The following is a 16762-nucleotide window of genomic DNA, read 5'->3' as shown; positions in this document are numbered from 1 at the left end:
ACCCTGGGAAAATGTTTGCGAGTACCCAGGCTGTAGGCTAACTGTGCGGCTGGTGTGTTAGGATACTGCTGGCAGTGAGTGCTGGAATCTGAGCCCCCGTTTTAAAGGTGTTAATGAGCACGAAGTGACACCGGAACAGAACCCACATGTTGTTTTAATTTAGCCATTTCCGACATGTATGGCATTATCATTGTTACCATTGAAGCAACAAACTAACAAACACCAATCATTAAAAAAAACACTTTTAACAATTTGTTCTTATTCGTGTGCTTGGCGACGGCGTTATAGGCACTCAGCCCGGAGCTTTGCATAATTGCACACACACAAAATGACGTAGCGCCAATTACAGTTTATTTTAGGCGACGGCTCTGAGGCGGCATTGTGATTCCTCACGCTGTGTTTCCAGTCAATTGCACGAACAGATCAATACAACTGAAAATAGACGTCACCTCTTGGTTTTTACGTGAGCGCGAGGCCGCCCTGGCTCTTCTTGGCTGCAGGACCACGCAGTTATGAGAAGACATAGCTTTGGGAAGGAGGGCCGATAACCGTCTTTATCCACGGCCAGGTTATTTAACGAGGCGTTGATACGAAATTAGAAAATGCAGCATTTCATGCTAATTGGCTGTTTTTATAGATTGGAAAAATAGAATCAGCATTACTGCATTTGTTTTCGAAAAATACTTTTCTATTTTGTACATGTAACATCTCTTAGGGGAAAACGTGAGCACCTTTGTTATGGAATGAATGAGACAGAGACAGACCATGTATTAGAGCGCAAACAGCTACTTCCAAGGGCATCCCGACGCTGGAGATACTGCACGTGAAAACAGGTATTGGCAGGTCTCTGGAATTATGCAGCAGGGGATGGGAACATTATGTGACAGGATTGACTAAATTTTGTGGCAAGAAAAGGAAAATTGTGTGGCGTAATGTGGCGCATTTTGTGATAGCATTCCTTCGTTATTTTCTAATTTTTACACTTTTTAACAGTCTGAGCATAGGTTACACCTCATTAGTATCGGTTTAACTCCCAACTATAGCAATAAGCAACAGAAAGTAAACCAGTCAACCTTTGCAAAGGGCATTCGACTGCATAGCAACACATGTCGCTGCATTTTTTGTAACTTTTGAACAGTTTCAGCTAGGAACAGTGTTGTTGTTATAATCTGCAGATTATGCAACAGGGTGGAGGATATGGCCTAATGGCTAGGGCAGTCACCCTCAAATATGAGGAACCGGGTTCACGTCTCGGCAATGGCGCTCAACATCCTGTGATTCTGGGCAAATCACGCAATCTCCCCATGCCTAACAAAAATTGTTGTGTCATTTTGTAAAGGCAACTGGCGCTCATGTAAAGGGCTCTGATACGAGCTACCTTCGGGCCAAGTTTGTGCTATATAAAACGAAAAAAAAAGATGATGGATTATTTGGCAAATGCAGCAAATCCATAATTCTACTACAACTGATGCGGCCACGCAATCACATAATTCCAGTGACCCTGGGTAAAGGCAGAGCCAATAGGTCTGGCAGAGGATAGAAAAATGGTAATGACACGTTAACAGAAGAATGGCTGAAGAGTCCTGGTTGAAAGTTCCTATTAGAATGTATATGATATCATTTTACTAAAAAAGTGTTGGCTAACGCCAGAGCTAATAAGAAGTTTTGACTTTACAAAAGTTAATAACTCAATGTAAACTCTTATCATATTTATAAGAAGCAAAAAAGAGCTTGCCAGCACTACTGTACATTTATAAGCAGACTAAAATTTAATAGTATTGAAACAAACATAAGAATTCAGCACTGATGTGTGGACTAGCTATGTATTTTGAAGTTATTATTTACAAAAGCCCATTTTTCAATACTTGAGAATTGGCAAGCACTGCAACAGTTCAGCGGGGAAATTCATAGGAGTTTAATAAAACTAAATGTACAAAGGCTTTGGCTTATATTCTCCACAGTGAGTCAATCCACTTTGGAACAGAAGGTTATGATCTAAAGGGAACTACTCATTCAGCTTTTGAAAATATTGATGCATTTAATCACTTCAGCGGGTCATTTTCAAGTCTACTTTAAAACTCTTTGCAACATTCCTACTAGCATCACTGCAAAGATCTGGAAAGGGAAGCTAGGTTTAGGATGCCAGATGTGCACTTAAGCAAAAACAAAACATATATATATATTGTTGTTGTCGTTGTATAAGCTTTATTTTGACACACGTGTCATAAAAGCAAAAAAAAAAACAGTTTAAATACAGATTCACCCCTTCGCTGCAGCATGAATTTCGCCGCGGTGCGAGGGGGGGGCGGGGTTGGGCTTGGCGCTCAGGTACTTATGATGGCTCCCGGCCATCATAAATCACGGTGGGCGTGTGCTCATGACAGCCGGGTGCCGTCAGACCTCCGCCCACTGATTAATTATCCCGCACAGGTGGGGAATTAAGCGCACACGGGCGGAGCGGCAACGTTCTGAGAGCTCCCGGCCGTCATGAGCACACGTCTACTGTGACTCATGACGACCGGGATCCGTCATGAGCACCGAAGGTGTTACAAAATGAGAATGAGCTATACATATACCAGGCATTTCAATGAACATACAAGTTCTTCCTTCACAACAATGTTATTAAGCATTGTTCTTCCTGTAATGGGACCTCATAGCACACTGTGTGCAATGATTTGGGATGCCTGATGCAACTACATGCAACACCTCATCTGAAGCACAATCCCGAGCATAGGCTAGTGAAAATGTGCCATGGTCTATCATCAAGAGCCAGTTGAAAAGCAGTTTGTCATCCAGACTCATTTTTGCAAACAATAATGAAAATCATTTAGTTTAAAAACACAACATGTATAACAATAAAAACAGAGATAAAGACAACATTTTTTAAAAGCAGCAAACTGGTTGATTCGAAAGATAAAATATACTTAAAACAGCCTCAATGAAAAAAAGGGTCCGCCTCAATGAAAAAAAAAGGGTCCATCAGAATGTTAATTCAATAACAATGTGGCAGTCTTATTTTATTTGACTTTTGGGCCCTCTAGTGGGGTAGCTGCACAGAAGTTCTTTGTGCTAAAGCGCTTGTGCATTGTTTCTACGAGTGCATTGTTCCCCCTCTATGTAATCTATGGATTACATAGAGGGGGAAGCTGGTAATCTATTGGACATCTTGGTCCGGGAGATGGCCTGATATTTACCCATGAGGTTCTTTCATTAGTGCCTTCCCCCTGATGCCCCACATGTTGATTAGGAATCTTGCCACTCCACAGACAAAGTGTAGTCTAGCTTCCGATGTTAAGATATGCAAGGGTTCCTAATGGTTCCGTATGCCCAATTGTTGGCAGATCGGTTTTAGCCATTTGAATCTGGGGTGTGCGTATGCCGGACATGCAAACAATGCATACGCAACGGACTCCACTGGTGCCTTGCATCCTTGACAGATACTCAGACTTGAAATATTTGGATGTCACTTAGCTGTTACCTCGCCCACAGGGAGAGTACCAAACCTAAATTGGATGTATAGCATCCTATCCTGGGAGACCTGGAGTAAGTCTAGGTAGGTTTCTAGTAGCCTGGCCTGTTTGTGGAAATGTGTATTGAAGACAATAGGTACTGGCGTAGGCGCACTGCAAGGTTCCGTGAGTGAGATTAGTGGATGGCTAAAGTGTGAGGTTCAAGCGTTTAAAGGCGCTCCAGTAGGTGACGTAACTGTCCAGGTACGTCGTGAAACTGTTGATAGGTTGAGTGCGTTACTGTGAGTGTAGACGCATCCCTATGATTGGGCACACTTGAATGGTTCGTTGTACATACAACAGACTCCGGTGGGTTCAAATGGAAAATGTCTTTTTTATTTCAAAGATCCATTGGTCAGTTTGATGCTGTACAGTTTATAAATCAAAGTTCATAATGATAAAAATTTTCATAAATGATTCTTTTTCGTTGTTAGACAAGGGGTTAACCAAAAGGTGCTCCGATGCATTTCGGGCCGGGTAGGCCCTTTATCAAGGAGCGCTGCAAGAAATACAGAATGACGCTCTTATCAATGTGTGTCATATGGTAAATAAAACACAATCATAATGGCTTTAAATACATGCGTTCGCATGCTAGTGTCGAAAAAACAGAGTGACTAGTCATGCATCTTAAAAAACATGGTGTGTTTTCAGACAAAGTGTATCACGATGAAGCAGGAGGGTGCAAGCATACTAATGGGCTCTAGCGTGTGGAGTGCTTGTGAAGGGAGCAAAAAGCGAGGTGGTCGTGACTGAAAACTATAATGTGAAAGCGATCGTCGGGGTGGGTTTAAACTGCTGTTATGCTGGGGTGCGTGTGACGTAAAAGGGGCTAAGAGGGTGGTGGTCCGCAGTGAAAAAAGTAGGGAAGTGAAAACATGCAGCTCATCTTGAACGAGACTTACGTGAAAGAACATTAGCCATGCTGCTTAAAGCCTGTCAAAAACAAGCCAGAGGATGATGTCAATAACGGAGACGCTATCGGGCGAGCGTTCTCAAAGTGGTTATGGGAATCTGGACACTTACTTGGAAAAATAACGCGCAGCGGGTTTTCGAAGGGTCCTGGAGCATGCAGGTTTACATGCGGAGTACGCGAACTCCGCAAGGATAGAGTGTGTTTCAAAACGGGTTCTGGGATCACGTGATAGGATTTCAAGGGTTACAAATAAAGATCAAACACACACGGGCACACGTCCGTGTCAAATAAAGAGAGGACTGTTTGTACCGAGTGTAAAAGGATCGGCCATCATGGAAGGTGGTGAGGGGTGAGGAAAAGATAGAGTGCAAGGTGACATGCATGTACTCAAGTACGAATGTACACATTGTACGAATACAATGTGTATCATATGTACCCGCAGGGTACTACAAGTAGCAACTTAATTCTAAACGGTCATTAAGGCCGTGTGGCTTCATCGACTGAAGCCGATAAATCCATGAAGATTCTCTCTGTAGCAATGTCTTGTTGGTGTCTTTTCCTTCTACTTTGGGTACAGTTTCAAGTACAAGAAATTTGAGTTGTGCTACACTGTGGTTAGCTTCGGTGAAATGAACGGCAACATTGGATTTGGCATTTTTAGTTCTGATGTTTGATTTGTGCTCATTCAACCGGGTTTTAATCTTCCTGGTGGTTTTTCCAATGTATATCATGCCACATGGGCATTTCAGCAAGTAGGTAAGATTAGATGAGTCACAAGTTGCATCAACATTCAGTTTTATTTCAAATCCTCTCATGGGATGATTGATGATATTCCCTTTAATTATGTTGTTACAGTTGTTGCAATGATGACACGGACGTGTGCCCGTGTGTGTTTGATGATCAGTGGTGGTTCTTGATAAGATCTCTTTAATGTTCTCCGTACGGCTATAGGCAAAAATAGGCGTTTCTTTGAATAAGTCGCCAAAATCTGGTTCAGAGGATAAAATTCGCCAGTGTTTCATGATGATGTTCTTGAACGATTTGCTTGATGTGGAATATCTAGAGACTAGTACAGTTATTTTGCTTTCTTTCTTGGGCGAACCCTTGAGTGCTCCTGATCGTGGAATGGTAGATATTCTCTTCATAGCTTAGTTGATAGTTTCCTTAGGGTATCCTCTATCCAAAAATCTTTCTGCCATATTTTGCATTTGGGGGGCACTGGTTTTTGGGTCGGATGCAATCCGATTGATCCTCAACATCTGGCTGAAAGGTAGATGTCGTTTTAGGGAGTTTTGGTGAAAGCTTGTATGATGCAAAATGTTATTACGGTCTGTGGCTTTCCGGAAAAGATCTGTTTGTAGTCCATTTTTAGTCAACTTTATGAGAACATCAAGAAAGGTGATTTCCTGACTGCTAATGTTCCAAGTGAGCTCGATGCGGCTGTCTTTAGAGTTGAGATCTGTCAGGGCCATTTCCAAGTTTTCTCGAGAATCTTTCCAGACGATGAACAGATCGTCAATATAGCGAACATAGAGTTTGAGGTTGTTAGTCCAGTCACTGTTAGTGTAAATGTAGTTAGACTCAAATTCGCCCATGTAGATGTTTGCATAGGTCGGTGCTGCACAGTTGCCCATAGCCATGCCAGACATTTGCAAGTACCATTGGTGCTCATGAGTAAAATAACTGTGATAGAGGGTGAAAATCATTAATTCTAGAATAAATGTTTGAAGCGGATCCGCAATGTTGCTGTGTAACAAAGCTTTCTCTACTGCCTCAATTCCTCCACCATGGGGGATGGAGGTGTAGAGGCTTTTAACATCTGCGGTGCATAGTATGATCTGTTCGTCTTCATTGATGGTGATTTGAGAAAGTTTATTAAGAAATTCTGTAGTATCCTTGATGTAACTTTTAAGGTTGGTGACCACTGGTTGTAAGTAACGATCAATGAATTTCCCAATAGGTTCATGTAACGACCCTCTGGTCGAGACAATGGGTCGAAAAGGTGGATCCATCAAGTTTTTCTGGATCTTGGGTAACATGGTGATGGTGGGACTTCTGGGATGTTCCACTATCAGAAATCTTTTGGTTCTCTCATCGCTGATTTCGTCATTTGAGGCTTTAGTGATCAGTTCAATCAGTTCCGCTTTGTATTGGCTAGTGGAGTTCCCACTTAGTAACAGGTAGGTGTCTGGATCTGAAATGTGTTCCATGATTCGTTCATTATATAGAAGAAGAAAGCAAAAGAACTGTACTAGTCTCTAGATATTCCACATCAAGCAAATCGTTCAAGAACATCATCATGAAACACTGGCGAATTTTATCCTCTGAACCAGATTTTGGCGACTTATTCAAAGAAACGCCTATTTTTGCCTATACCCGTACAGAGAACATTAAAGAGATCTTATAAAGAACCACCACTGATCATCAAACACACACGGGCACACGTCCGTGTCATCATTGCAACAACTGTAACAACATAATTAAAGGGAATATCATCAATCATCCCATGAGAGGATTTGAAATAAAACTGAATGTTGATGCAACTTGTGACTCATCTAATCTTATCTACTTGCAGAAATGCCCATGTGGCATGATATACATTGGAAAAACCATCAGGAAGATTAAAACCCGGTTGAATGAGCACAAATCAAACATCAGAACTAAAAATGCCAAATCCAATGTTGCCGTTCATTTCACTGAAGCTAACCACAGTGTAGCACAACTCAAATTTCTTGTACTTGAAACTGTACCAAAAGTAGAAGGAAAAGAAACCAACAAGACATTGCTACAGAGAGAAACTTCATGGATTTATCGGCTTCAGTCGATGAAGCCACACGGCCTTAATGACCGTTTAGAATTAAGTTGCTACTTGTAGTATCCTGCGGGTACATATGATACACATTGTATTCGTTTTGTCATTTATGCTTGAGTACATGCATGTCACCTTGCACTCTATCTTTCCCTCACCCCCCACCACCTTCCATGATGGCCGATCCTTTTACACTCGGTACAAACAGTCCTCTCTTTATTTTTAACTCTTGAAATCCTATCACGTGATCCCAGAACCCGTTTTGAAACACACTCTATCCTTGCGGAGTTCGCGTACTCCGCATGTAAACCTGCATGCTCCAGGACCCTTCGAAAACCAGCTGCGCGTTCTTTTTCACAGTAAGTGTCCAGATTCCCTTTAACCACTTTGAGAACGCTCGCCCGATAGCGTCTCCGTTATTGACATCATCCTCTGGCTTGTTTTTGACAGGCTTTAAGCAGCGTGGCTAATGTTCTTTCACGTAAGTCTCGTTCAAGACGAGCTGCATGTTTTCACTTCCCTACTTTTTTCACTGCGGACCACCACCCTCTTAGCCCCTTTTACGTCACACGCACCCCAGCATTACAGCAGTTTAAACCCACCCTGACGATCGCTTTCACATTATAGTTTTCAGTCACGACCACCTCGCTTTTTGCTCCCTTCACGAGCACTCCACACGCTAGAGCCCATTAGTATGCTTGCACCCTCCTGCTTCATCGTGATACACTTTGTCTGAAAACACACCATGTTTTTTAAGATGCATGACTAGTCACTCTGTTTTTTCGACACTAGCATGCGAACGCATGTATTTAAAGCCATTATGATTGTGTTTTATTTACCATATGACACACATTGATAAGAGCGTCATTCTGTATTTCTTGCAGCGCTCCTTGACAAAGGGCCTCCCCGGCCCGAAATGCATCGGAGCACCTTTTGGTTAACCCCTTGTCTAACAACGAAAAAGAATCATTTATGAAAATTTTGATCATTATGAACTTTGATTTATAAACTGTACAGCATCAAACTGACCAATGGATCTTTGAAATAAAAAAGACATTTTCCATTTGAACCCACCGGAGTCTGTTGTATGTACAACGAACCATTCAAGTGTGCCCAATCGTAGGGATGCGTCTACACTCACAGTAACGCACTCAACCTATCAACTGTTTGTGGAAATAACATTCTGTTGTCAGTTTCCACTGGTTGGGTTTAGAAAGTTATTTGTGCTCAATCTATTCCCAATACTGTTGCTTTACTACCTCTTTTTGGGGCAGGAGTGGACCTTGGTTATCCCAAAGGGCCTGGGACCCAATATCTGACACCAGTTTCTTAACATTTCTGATCCACCCTACCCTGTTGCATGTGTCTAAATGGATGACTTCTGGTAGGGCTTCTGCATAAGGCAGAAGCTCCGGGGTCCTCCTAATGTATGCCCAGAAAAGCAACGGGGGAACCTCGCTATATCGCCATATGGAGCATTAGGGGTGTAAGAGGGGTACTTTGAGACAGCATCACCAGGTTCCTGAAAAATGTATGCTCAGATCTAATGAGCTCGGGTATCTTCTCAAATCCCCACAGCTCTGCATCATACAGAGCTGTGCTGACCGCTTTCGATTCATAAACCTGCAGGGCAGCCGCTTTGGGTCTGCTGCATGAGGAGCGATGTTCCTTTCCCAAAACACCCGTAACTCGCCTATGCCCCAGTAGCAGCTTGGTCAGGTGGGGCTCCCATGTCAGATTGTCCGAGAGACGGACGCCTAGGTAGTCGAAAGTACTGACTCTTTCCTAGCGTTAGATTACCCATATGGGGGTTAAAGGCCATACATTTGGTCTTTTTGGTGTTAATGACCAACCCCCTAGTGTCACAGAAATGCTGGAATCTATTTAGCAGAAGCTGTAGCCCTGCCAGTGTCTTCAACACCAGCAGGGTGTCATCTGCAAACAAGAGGGTTGGTACCTTGTTTCCCACCAGGGTGTGTGCATCAGCAAGTTCTTATTGCAAAAAGCTCACCACTCCATTTATATACAAAGAGAACAGAGTGGGAGCCAGAACACAGCCTTGGCTGACTCCCCTGCCGACTGAAATGCACTCAGTGAGTTGCCCCTGCGGACCTCATCTGAGCTGAGCATAATTGCATTTGTGCAGTCGGACTACCAAACTAAGTATAGGCAGCAGGATGCCCATACCTTTGAGTACCTGCCAGAGTTTAAACCTAGGGGCTAAATTGAGGCTGTTTTCAGGTCAATGAAAGCCAGGTAAAGGCTACCCTTACCAATTACTACAACTTTCCAGTAGAGAAGTAGGAGGCAGAATGCCTGATCGATTGTCCCCATCTTTTCCCTGAGTCCAGCTTGGTATTGGGATAGAAGTACATTGTCATCTGCCCATGACTGGATCTTCTGCAGGAGAGCTCTGCAAAAAATCTTTTGGATGGCATTGATCAGGCTCATGGGCCTATAGTTGGAGGGAAACTCTCTATCTCCTTTTTTTTATATATTGGGACCACCTCTGCCCCCTTCCATGACTCTGGGACTGGACCTCTGCTGGCTACAGTATATGACACGAGTAAGATATAACGAGCCCAGCTATTAATATCTGATAAAAAATTGGTCCCACGGGATGCCATCAGGCCCTGCTGCTTTAGAATGTATTATTCAGCCAATGGACGCCTCAATCTCTCCCAAAGTAAAAAATGTATCATTCGGGGATGGGATAAAGGGGATAGCCACCTCCATTATAGGCGCGTCCCCATGGTCTATGTAGACCTTCTGAAAATGCTCAAAACAGGCCTGGCCTGTGATATGGTTTGGGGGTGATTTGGCCCCTGATTTGTTGTCCGTGGTGTCTAGGGACCGGAATGATTTAGAATCTTCAAGGGTACCCTTTACCAGTGCGTGCTGCATGCCCTTTATCTTATCTTCATGCAGAGCCATCTTCCGCCATTTTAGTGTACGCCTGTTATTAGCTGGATACATCTCCTTGGCAATACTTGGGGTAGATTGCCCAGGGGGGTTGAAAGGAGCATCCCACAGGGGCCTTAGGCTAAAGCAAAGAGGATTTTGATCGCTATCAGTTGTAACACCCACATTCCTGTTGACCATTTCTCTTCGGAGTCTCAGATTGAGAAGAATATAATCAATACGGGATGGGCAGCTATTTCTATTAAACGTGTTAGAACCTTGTCTGTCTGAGGGAGATCTTCCATTTGCTGCCCTCAACCAGTATTCTGCATTTAGGGTATTCACTTGGAGCGCCAGCTGCATCAATTTTTTAACTAGGGGCAGACCTAGGGGAGGGACAGCCCATTTGAGGTCCTATTCGTGCGTACTCATTAGGTCCTCCTTGTCAAGGTGCTCAAAAGAGGTAATAAAATTGCTGCTACTATTGGTCTCAAATATGATGGACAGCTAGCTAGGCTCTCCTCCAGTAGCATTAACGTTGGCGAAGGTTTCCCACCTTTCGTCCCCCTCACATAGATGTTAAACAGATCAATATAATCCCCACCACCCCGGGCCCTTAATATGAGTCCCCAAAATGTCTGGGCTAATCTTTGAGAGAAGAGTGATATGGCATCCCAGTGTGATCCCCACCCAGATGATTAGTCCCCCTCCAGGCGCCCACTCCCTTTAGTGGTTGCTGGTGAACATTAGCAAACATACCAGATTTATGGGACCTGGCCCTTTTGGCAGGTTCACCCCGAAACTTTTTGCTTTTGCCTAGCCTGTTTCTGTAACCTGGTGTTGGTGATTTTAGGTCTCTGCGCACTTTTTCACTTTGGTACAGTGTAAAGTGCGTGAGCTCTCTGTGTATGTGTGAGAGTGACCTGCCCTCCCATAGGAATGCATAGGGACTATGTGTGACGATGGTAGTTCCTGATGTGTGGGGAGTGCAGGGTCAAGTTTGGTATGTGCGAACTTGTGAGATTGAATGCTGCGTAATGATGTATGCGGCATGAATGTGTCTAGTGTGGAAGTGCCACTTCTAGACAGGGGTGTGCGTGTGTAGTGAGTGTGCTGGCACGTGATTGGCTGGAGCCTGGCTCCAGGAGTCTGGATGGGTCTGCCAAGTGGTGGGTGTTGAGATTAGCATGCTGATGTGAGGGGAGGGGTGAACCTGGGACCTGAATAGGGCTGGGCTTTCCCCACACAATGCTGGCTCCCCCCCCTGTGGTGCGACTGATGACCCTAGCCTGACTAGTGAATGGGAGGGGTGGCTGAGCTCATCAAGGGGGCTCCTGGTTTTTCCCCCACCCTGCACCTTTAGACAAAGGAATTCACTGTATAAAAAGGGGCTGGGTCCCCTTACAAAATGTTCTTGTTTCTGACTGAAATCTACATGGGGCATGCTGCTGCTTGGGCCCAGGGGAAGGCTTGCCTCCCTGGGCCCTGCCCAGCCCCTGGACTGCTGATGTCCTGCATTCCTTGGAGGACCTTGTGGCTGGACTTTTTGCTTCCCTAGCGCCTGGGAGCGCTTTATCTTTCCCCTGTAGTGCTTGGGAGCGCTGTGGTCGCCCCTCAAGCTCTGGGAGCGCTTTGTTTGCTGGGGCCGGTGCCCACCCGGCCTCCTTGGTGTGCTGTGGCTGCATGGGCGGCACGGGAGCCCACCCCATGTTATTTATGTTCTTGACTCAGCTGTTGAGAACCCCTGGCAGGTCCCCACCCCGCCAGGGATCTTGCCGCTATTTTATTATTTTTATAGCGAGGGAGCCTACCCCTCTTGTTGCCCCGTGTGCAGCCCGCTACCAGAGGAAGCCCGTGTGATGCTGAGGGCCGCCGTGCTGCCTGCGGCGACCCGGAAGTGGTTTCGGTTGAACCGGAAGTCGACGGGAGCCTACCACCCGCTCCGGTGTATGGAGAGAAGTGCCGGCGAAACAGGAGAGGAGCTGCCGCCTGGAGGAGCAGGCGGGGCTCCGGCATGGAGGGGAGAGCCCGCTGCAAAGAGGAAGTCCTGGCCGCCAGGAGACGCAGCAGAGGAGCAGTGCCGAGGAGAAGCATCCGCCCAGGAGTCCCGGTGAGTGCTGCTCCGGTTCTCCAGTGCTGGGGGCATCATTGTAGTAGGAGTCCCCAGAGGAGGGACTCCAGCGAAGAGGGCATTGTGCATTCTAGAGCCCACGAGGCTCAAAGCGGGCAGCCGCTGTAGTTTGGAGCCCCAAGGCTCCCAGGGGCATTTTGTCTAAATTCGAGTCCCCAGAGGAGGGACTCCAGCGAAGAGGGCATTGTGCATTCTAGGGCCCACGAGGCTCAAAGCGGGCAGCCGTTGTAGTTTGGAGCCCCAAGACTCCCAGGGGCATTTTGTCTAAATTCGAGTCCCCCTGAGAGGGATGAGCCCACGAGAGGCTCCGGGGGCATTTTGTTTATTTCGAGCCACGGAGGCTCAGGGGTCAATCAGTTTAATTAGAGCCCAGAGAGGCTTAGAGGCATTTATTAGATTTCGAGTCCCCAGGAGGGGGACACCAACGGTGGGGCCATTTTGTGTGAAGAGCCCACGAGGGCTCAGGGGGCACATTTGTTCTTCGGGGCCCGAGCCTCCCACTTGCCCCACCTTTTGCTCAGAGCCACGGAGGCTCTAGGGGGCATTTCTTGTTGGTAGAGCCCAGAGGGGCTCAGGGGACAGTCAGTTTGTCAGAGCCTGCGAGGCTCCAACGTGGCCCCTCATCAGTGTACACAGCTGCCCAGCACTTAGTGGGCAGCTGCCATGTTTAGGCCCCCCTGACATTGGGACACAGGGCGTCCTAGCCCCAACAATGCCAGAGGGCCCAGGGACAGTCACAGGTGGTGACTTATGTGAGTTTGGCGCAATTGTGTTTTCCTGCACCTCTGAATGTGTTTTGATGCGTCATGTGCCTTGTTCTTACACCTCTGAATGTGTTGGTTATACATCATGTGTTCTCCTGTGCTGCACCTCTGAATGTGTTTTGATGCATCACGTGCCTTGTTCTTACACCGCTGAATTATGTTTATGCATCATGTGTTTTCCTTCCCTACACCTCTGAATGTTGTGATGCATCATGTGTAATATGTTCATGCTTATACCCCTACAGGTATTGTGATACTTAGGTGGTTGTTTTTCTCCTAGTACAGGTGTTGCTAGTGAGGTCCTGGTTCCCTGCGCAATATTCTCCTAAGGTGGTTAGGGTTGCGTAGGTGGTACTTACCTGTTACCAGTGATTACTGGTTGTGTGCTAAAGTGATTATTATTCTATGATCTACAAAGTGCTATTTCTAACAGTATTTCTAGTTTTAAAATGCTTATTCCTGACAGTGGTCCAGGTGGCCCTGTCTTGTACATAATCCCTTGTGAATATTGCCCATGCCAGTTGGCACAATGTATATTGTGTGATTACTATCTGATGTGTTTTGACAATACAAGAGTTATTTTTATATAACCTTGTGTGGAGATCCTTTTGTGGTGTGCCTAGGATGTTGTTGCTGTTGTGTGCGTGCGCAAATGCTTTACACATTGCCTCCGGGATAAGCCTGTCTGCTCGTGCCAAGCTACCAAGGGGGTGAGCAGGGGTTATCTTGGCGTGTGACCCACTTGCCCTGACTAGAATGGTGGTTTCTGCCTGGGTTTGGCGTAAGCCTTAGCCAACCAGAAATCCCAGTTCTAACAAGATTTAAATAGGTAGACCAGGCTCCAGGTGTCTTGAAAGATACAGATATTGTATCCTTCAATTAAGTTATTCCGATGTGGGGCACGGAATTTTGCTGCTTAGCCATGCCAAGTTCCAAGCTATAATTCTGAGCTGACTATGGAATTCGGGGCTAGGAGAAATTACAGCTCTGGAATTGACAGGGCAGTGATTACTGGGTGCCTGGGGCGATACTAGGGGATACAAGTTCATACTGGGGTCCAACCTTCTAGAAATGACCGATGGACTTCCCTCATTATCCATTAAATGGGATCCACTCCCCCTTCTAAGAGCTAGTTTCAATTGAGCCAAAGGTGGGCGGTCTAACATGCCGAAGGTCATTTCCCGTGAGTCAATCATTAGTCTCTAATTGGGAACCACTAGTTTGTCCATCCAGGAAGGGAAGTGAGTTGGTATCTATCTGCCCTTGTGGAAATACGTTTCAATCGAATTGAGGATGCGTCAGGTGAGCAAGTTCAGTATATAAGAGCAAGAAGATTTCGGTCAACTCCACCCCCTAGAAAATGAGTTTGATACAGTCAAAGGGACGGTCAGGAAAAGTGCATCTTCTTATTCTTACGGTGTCATCTCGAATCACGGAACGGCATCCCCTGACATGGCGGATCCTGTGGATCACTTTATTGGTTATGCTGCTTCCCTCTCACATCCCTCTTTTCTGCTAAGTTTAGGTACATTAACCATGTTGATTTTCTCAGCATAGGGAATGTGGGGGTGGTAATGAAGTTAGCTAGGGCCTACCTAGTTTCAATAGTGATTGCCCCTGTTGCATATTATCACTTCTTACCCTTATATTGTTGAAGTGACTAGACTCTGTCGTGGTATTAGGAGGATAGTTTGTTTGAGTAGCATTAAATTCAGGTAGTGATTGTGTATATGAAAAAGCAGCAGCAGAGTATAGATGGGGTGCCTGTAAGGGGAATATTTGACTTTGGCGTGCTTGGTGGGTTTTGGGTAGCTCGGGCATGGATAGGTTGGCTGACTACTACCAGGGTGTCATCAGTCTCAATGGGCAATGGAGGTCGTGGTCCTGCCTGCACTAGTTGTTTAATTAAGACTGCGAGGCCATCCAGCATAGATCTTAAAGCCCTTACTTCTGCCCTAAAACGTTGATAAGCTGGTGAGTGCACTGGTTATGCCAGTCCAGGCTAGGTGCGGGTAGCATTTCACCTGTCTTGTCAGGTAGCTGGCAAAAGGTATCACTCTTCGGGTCATCGGTCAGGTCCAGAAGGGAAGCAAACCTGTTAGTGCATTAAAGAGCAGGTTTGCGCTGGGTTGTGGGACATCATGTAAGGATAGAAGGCAGAGGGTGGACCCTCACAGTGTGAAGTGCTGCCCCTGATCGTTCGAGGTTGCCCCTTGAGTAACACTCTCCTAAACATATCAAGGACTGCTGGGCCAGTAGGGCTAGTGAAATTGGTAGGAAATCGACTGGCAGCAGTACATGACATGAAGGGTGGCTCTGCATCTGAAATGCCTTCACATTCATTTAGCAGACTATTGATGCGGTATATTACGCAGTTACCACCCAGATGCCTAGATGATTTTTGACTTGTTCCCACTCCCAACTGGCCCACCTCCACTCGCCTCCATCACTTTCCTCTTCCCCATCCCAACTCTCAGGCCTCAGAAGCACAAGCTGGGCCAGAGGGATCGGGAGACCAGGGCATACCCACAGGTGTTAAGCAGGTAGTTATACCAGAGAAGCTAAAGTGCTTGGGCTGACAAGAGATTAAGTACCGCCGTGGGGTTTGACCCGCCCTATAAGTCGGAACAGCAGAGCCAAACAAAGAATCATTTAGGGAATTACAGGGTATAAAAAGAAGTACTCGAGCCCAAAGCAGGTCTCTCACCGAAATCAAATGACAATATTAAGAAAGCAATTAATTGACTGGTCTCGCACAATAACAGATGCTAGAATGCCAAGTGATGGGTTGAGAAGTGTCTGAAGAAGTAATTTGGTTGTGGAAGTCAAAGCCAGAGCTTAAATCTGCGCTAGGCATCCAAAAAGAACACTGGAAGAGAACAGTACCTCGTGATGTGGGCAGCCAGTTCACATAGAAGCCATTCAGGAACCAGGCACAAGGGGGGTGGCCCTGCCATGCCTCTTCCTGGCAATGAAGGGCAAGGACAGGCCCACCCTAGGCCCAGGTTTTGTCCGGACACAGCACACGTGTGTCTCGCGCTGCAGGGAGACGTTGGCGCTTATGAGCGCATAAGGCAGCCCCACCTCCTGGCAACAGCAAAGACCTCTGGGGTTTGGAGTCCCCCACTTCACCCACTGTTGATTTTGCTGTAAGTGTTGGCCGTATATATTGTAACACGCATCTTTTTCAATTTAGGTAAGAATTTCATCTTTAAGCAAGGGAACAGAAAGAAATGAACATAACTTTTATAAACTGCCAAAGTCTTCATGCAGATGTCCTGGGGAATTAACTTGAGAGTTTTAAAGTTTATAATGTATTCCAACTGCAGCATGGTAAACCAGATACACAAATCACGTCATCTTTGTTCCAACGCATTTGAATGAAGAGGACATGATCATTTGGCTACCTTCCCGTAAGAACCCTACATTCAGCTATACATTTTCAAGAACAAGTAAAAAAGTAACTGATTGTGTGTTCTCTATGACATCACTGACTAAGCCAGCTGCTCCTGAGGGCTGTCCTGAAGAGGGCAGCAAAAGACACATTCGACCTGGTGTTTAAGGTATAGCTGTCTTTCCCTCCTAGGGTTGGCTGATGAACAGACACAACAGAGATGCAGGAGCACACAAGAGAACTCTTATAGTGGACCTTGCACGTGTGTGAGCCATTTTTATTAGGGGTATGCACAATTCAAGCAATTTGCTTTGGTAATTCTGCATAATTCTGGGGAAATT

Source organism: Lissotriton helveticus, chromosome 12 (assembly GCF_964261635.1).
Source record: "Lissotriton helveticus chromosome 12, aLisHel1.1, whole genome shotgun sequence".
Lineage (NCBI taxonomy): Eukaryota > Metazoa > Chordata > Amphibia > Caudata > Salamandridae > Lissotriton > Lissotriton helveticus.
The sequence above is the reverse complement of the archived record's forward strand: the minus strand, read 5'-3'. Positions refer to the sequence as shown.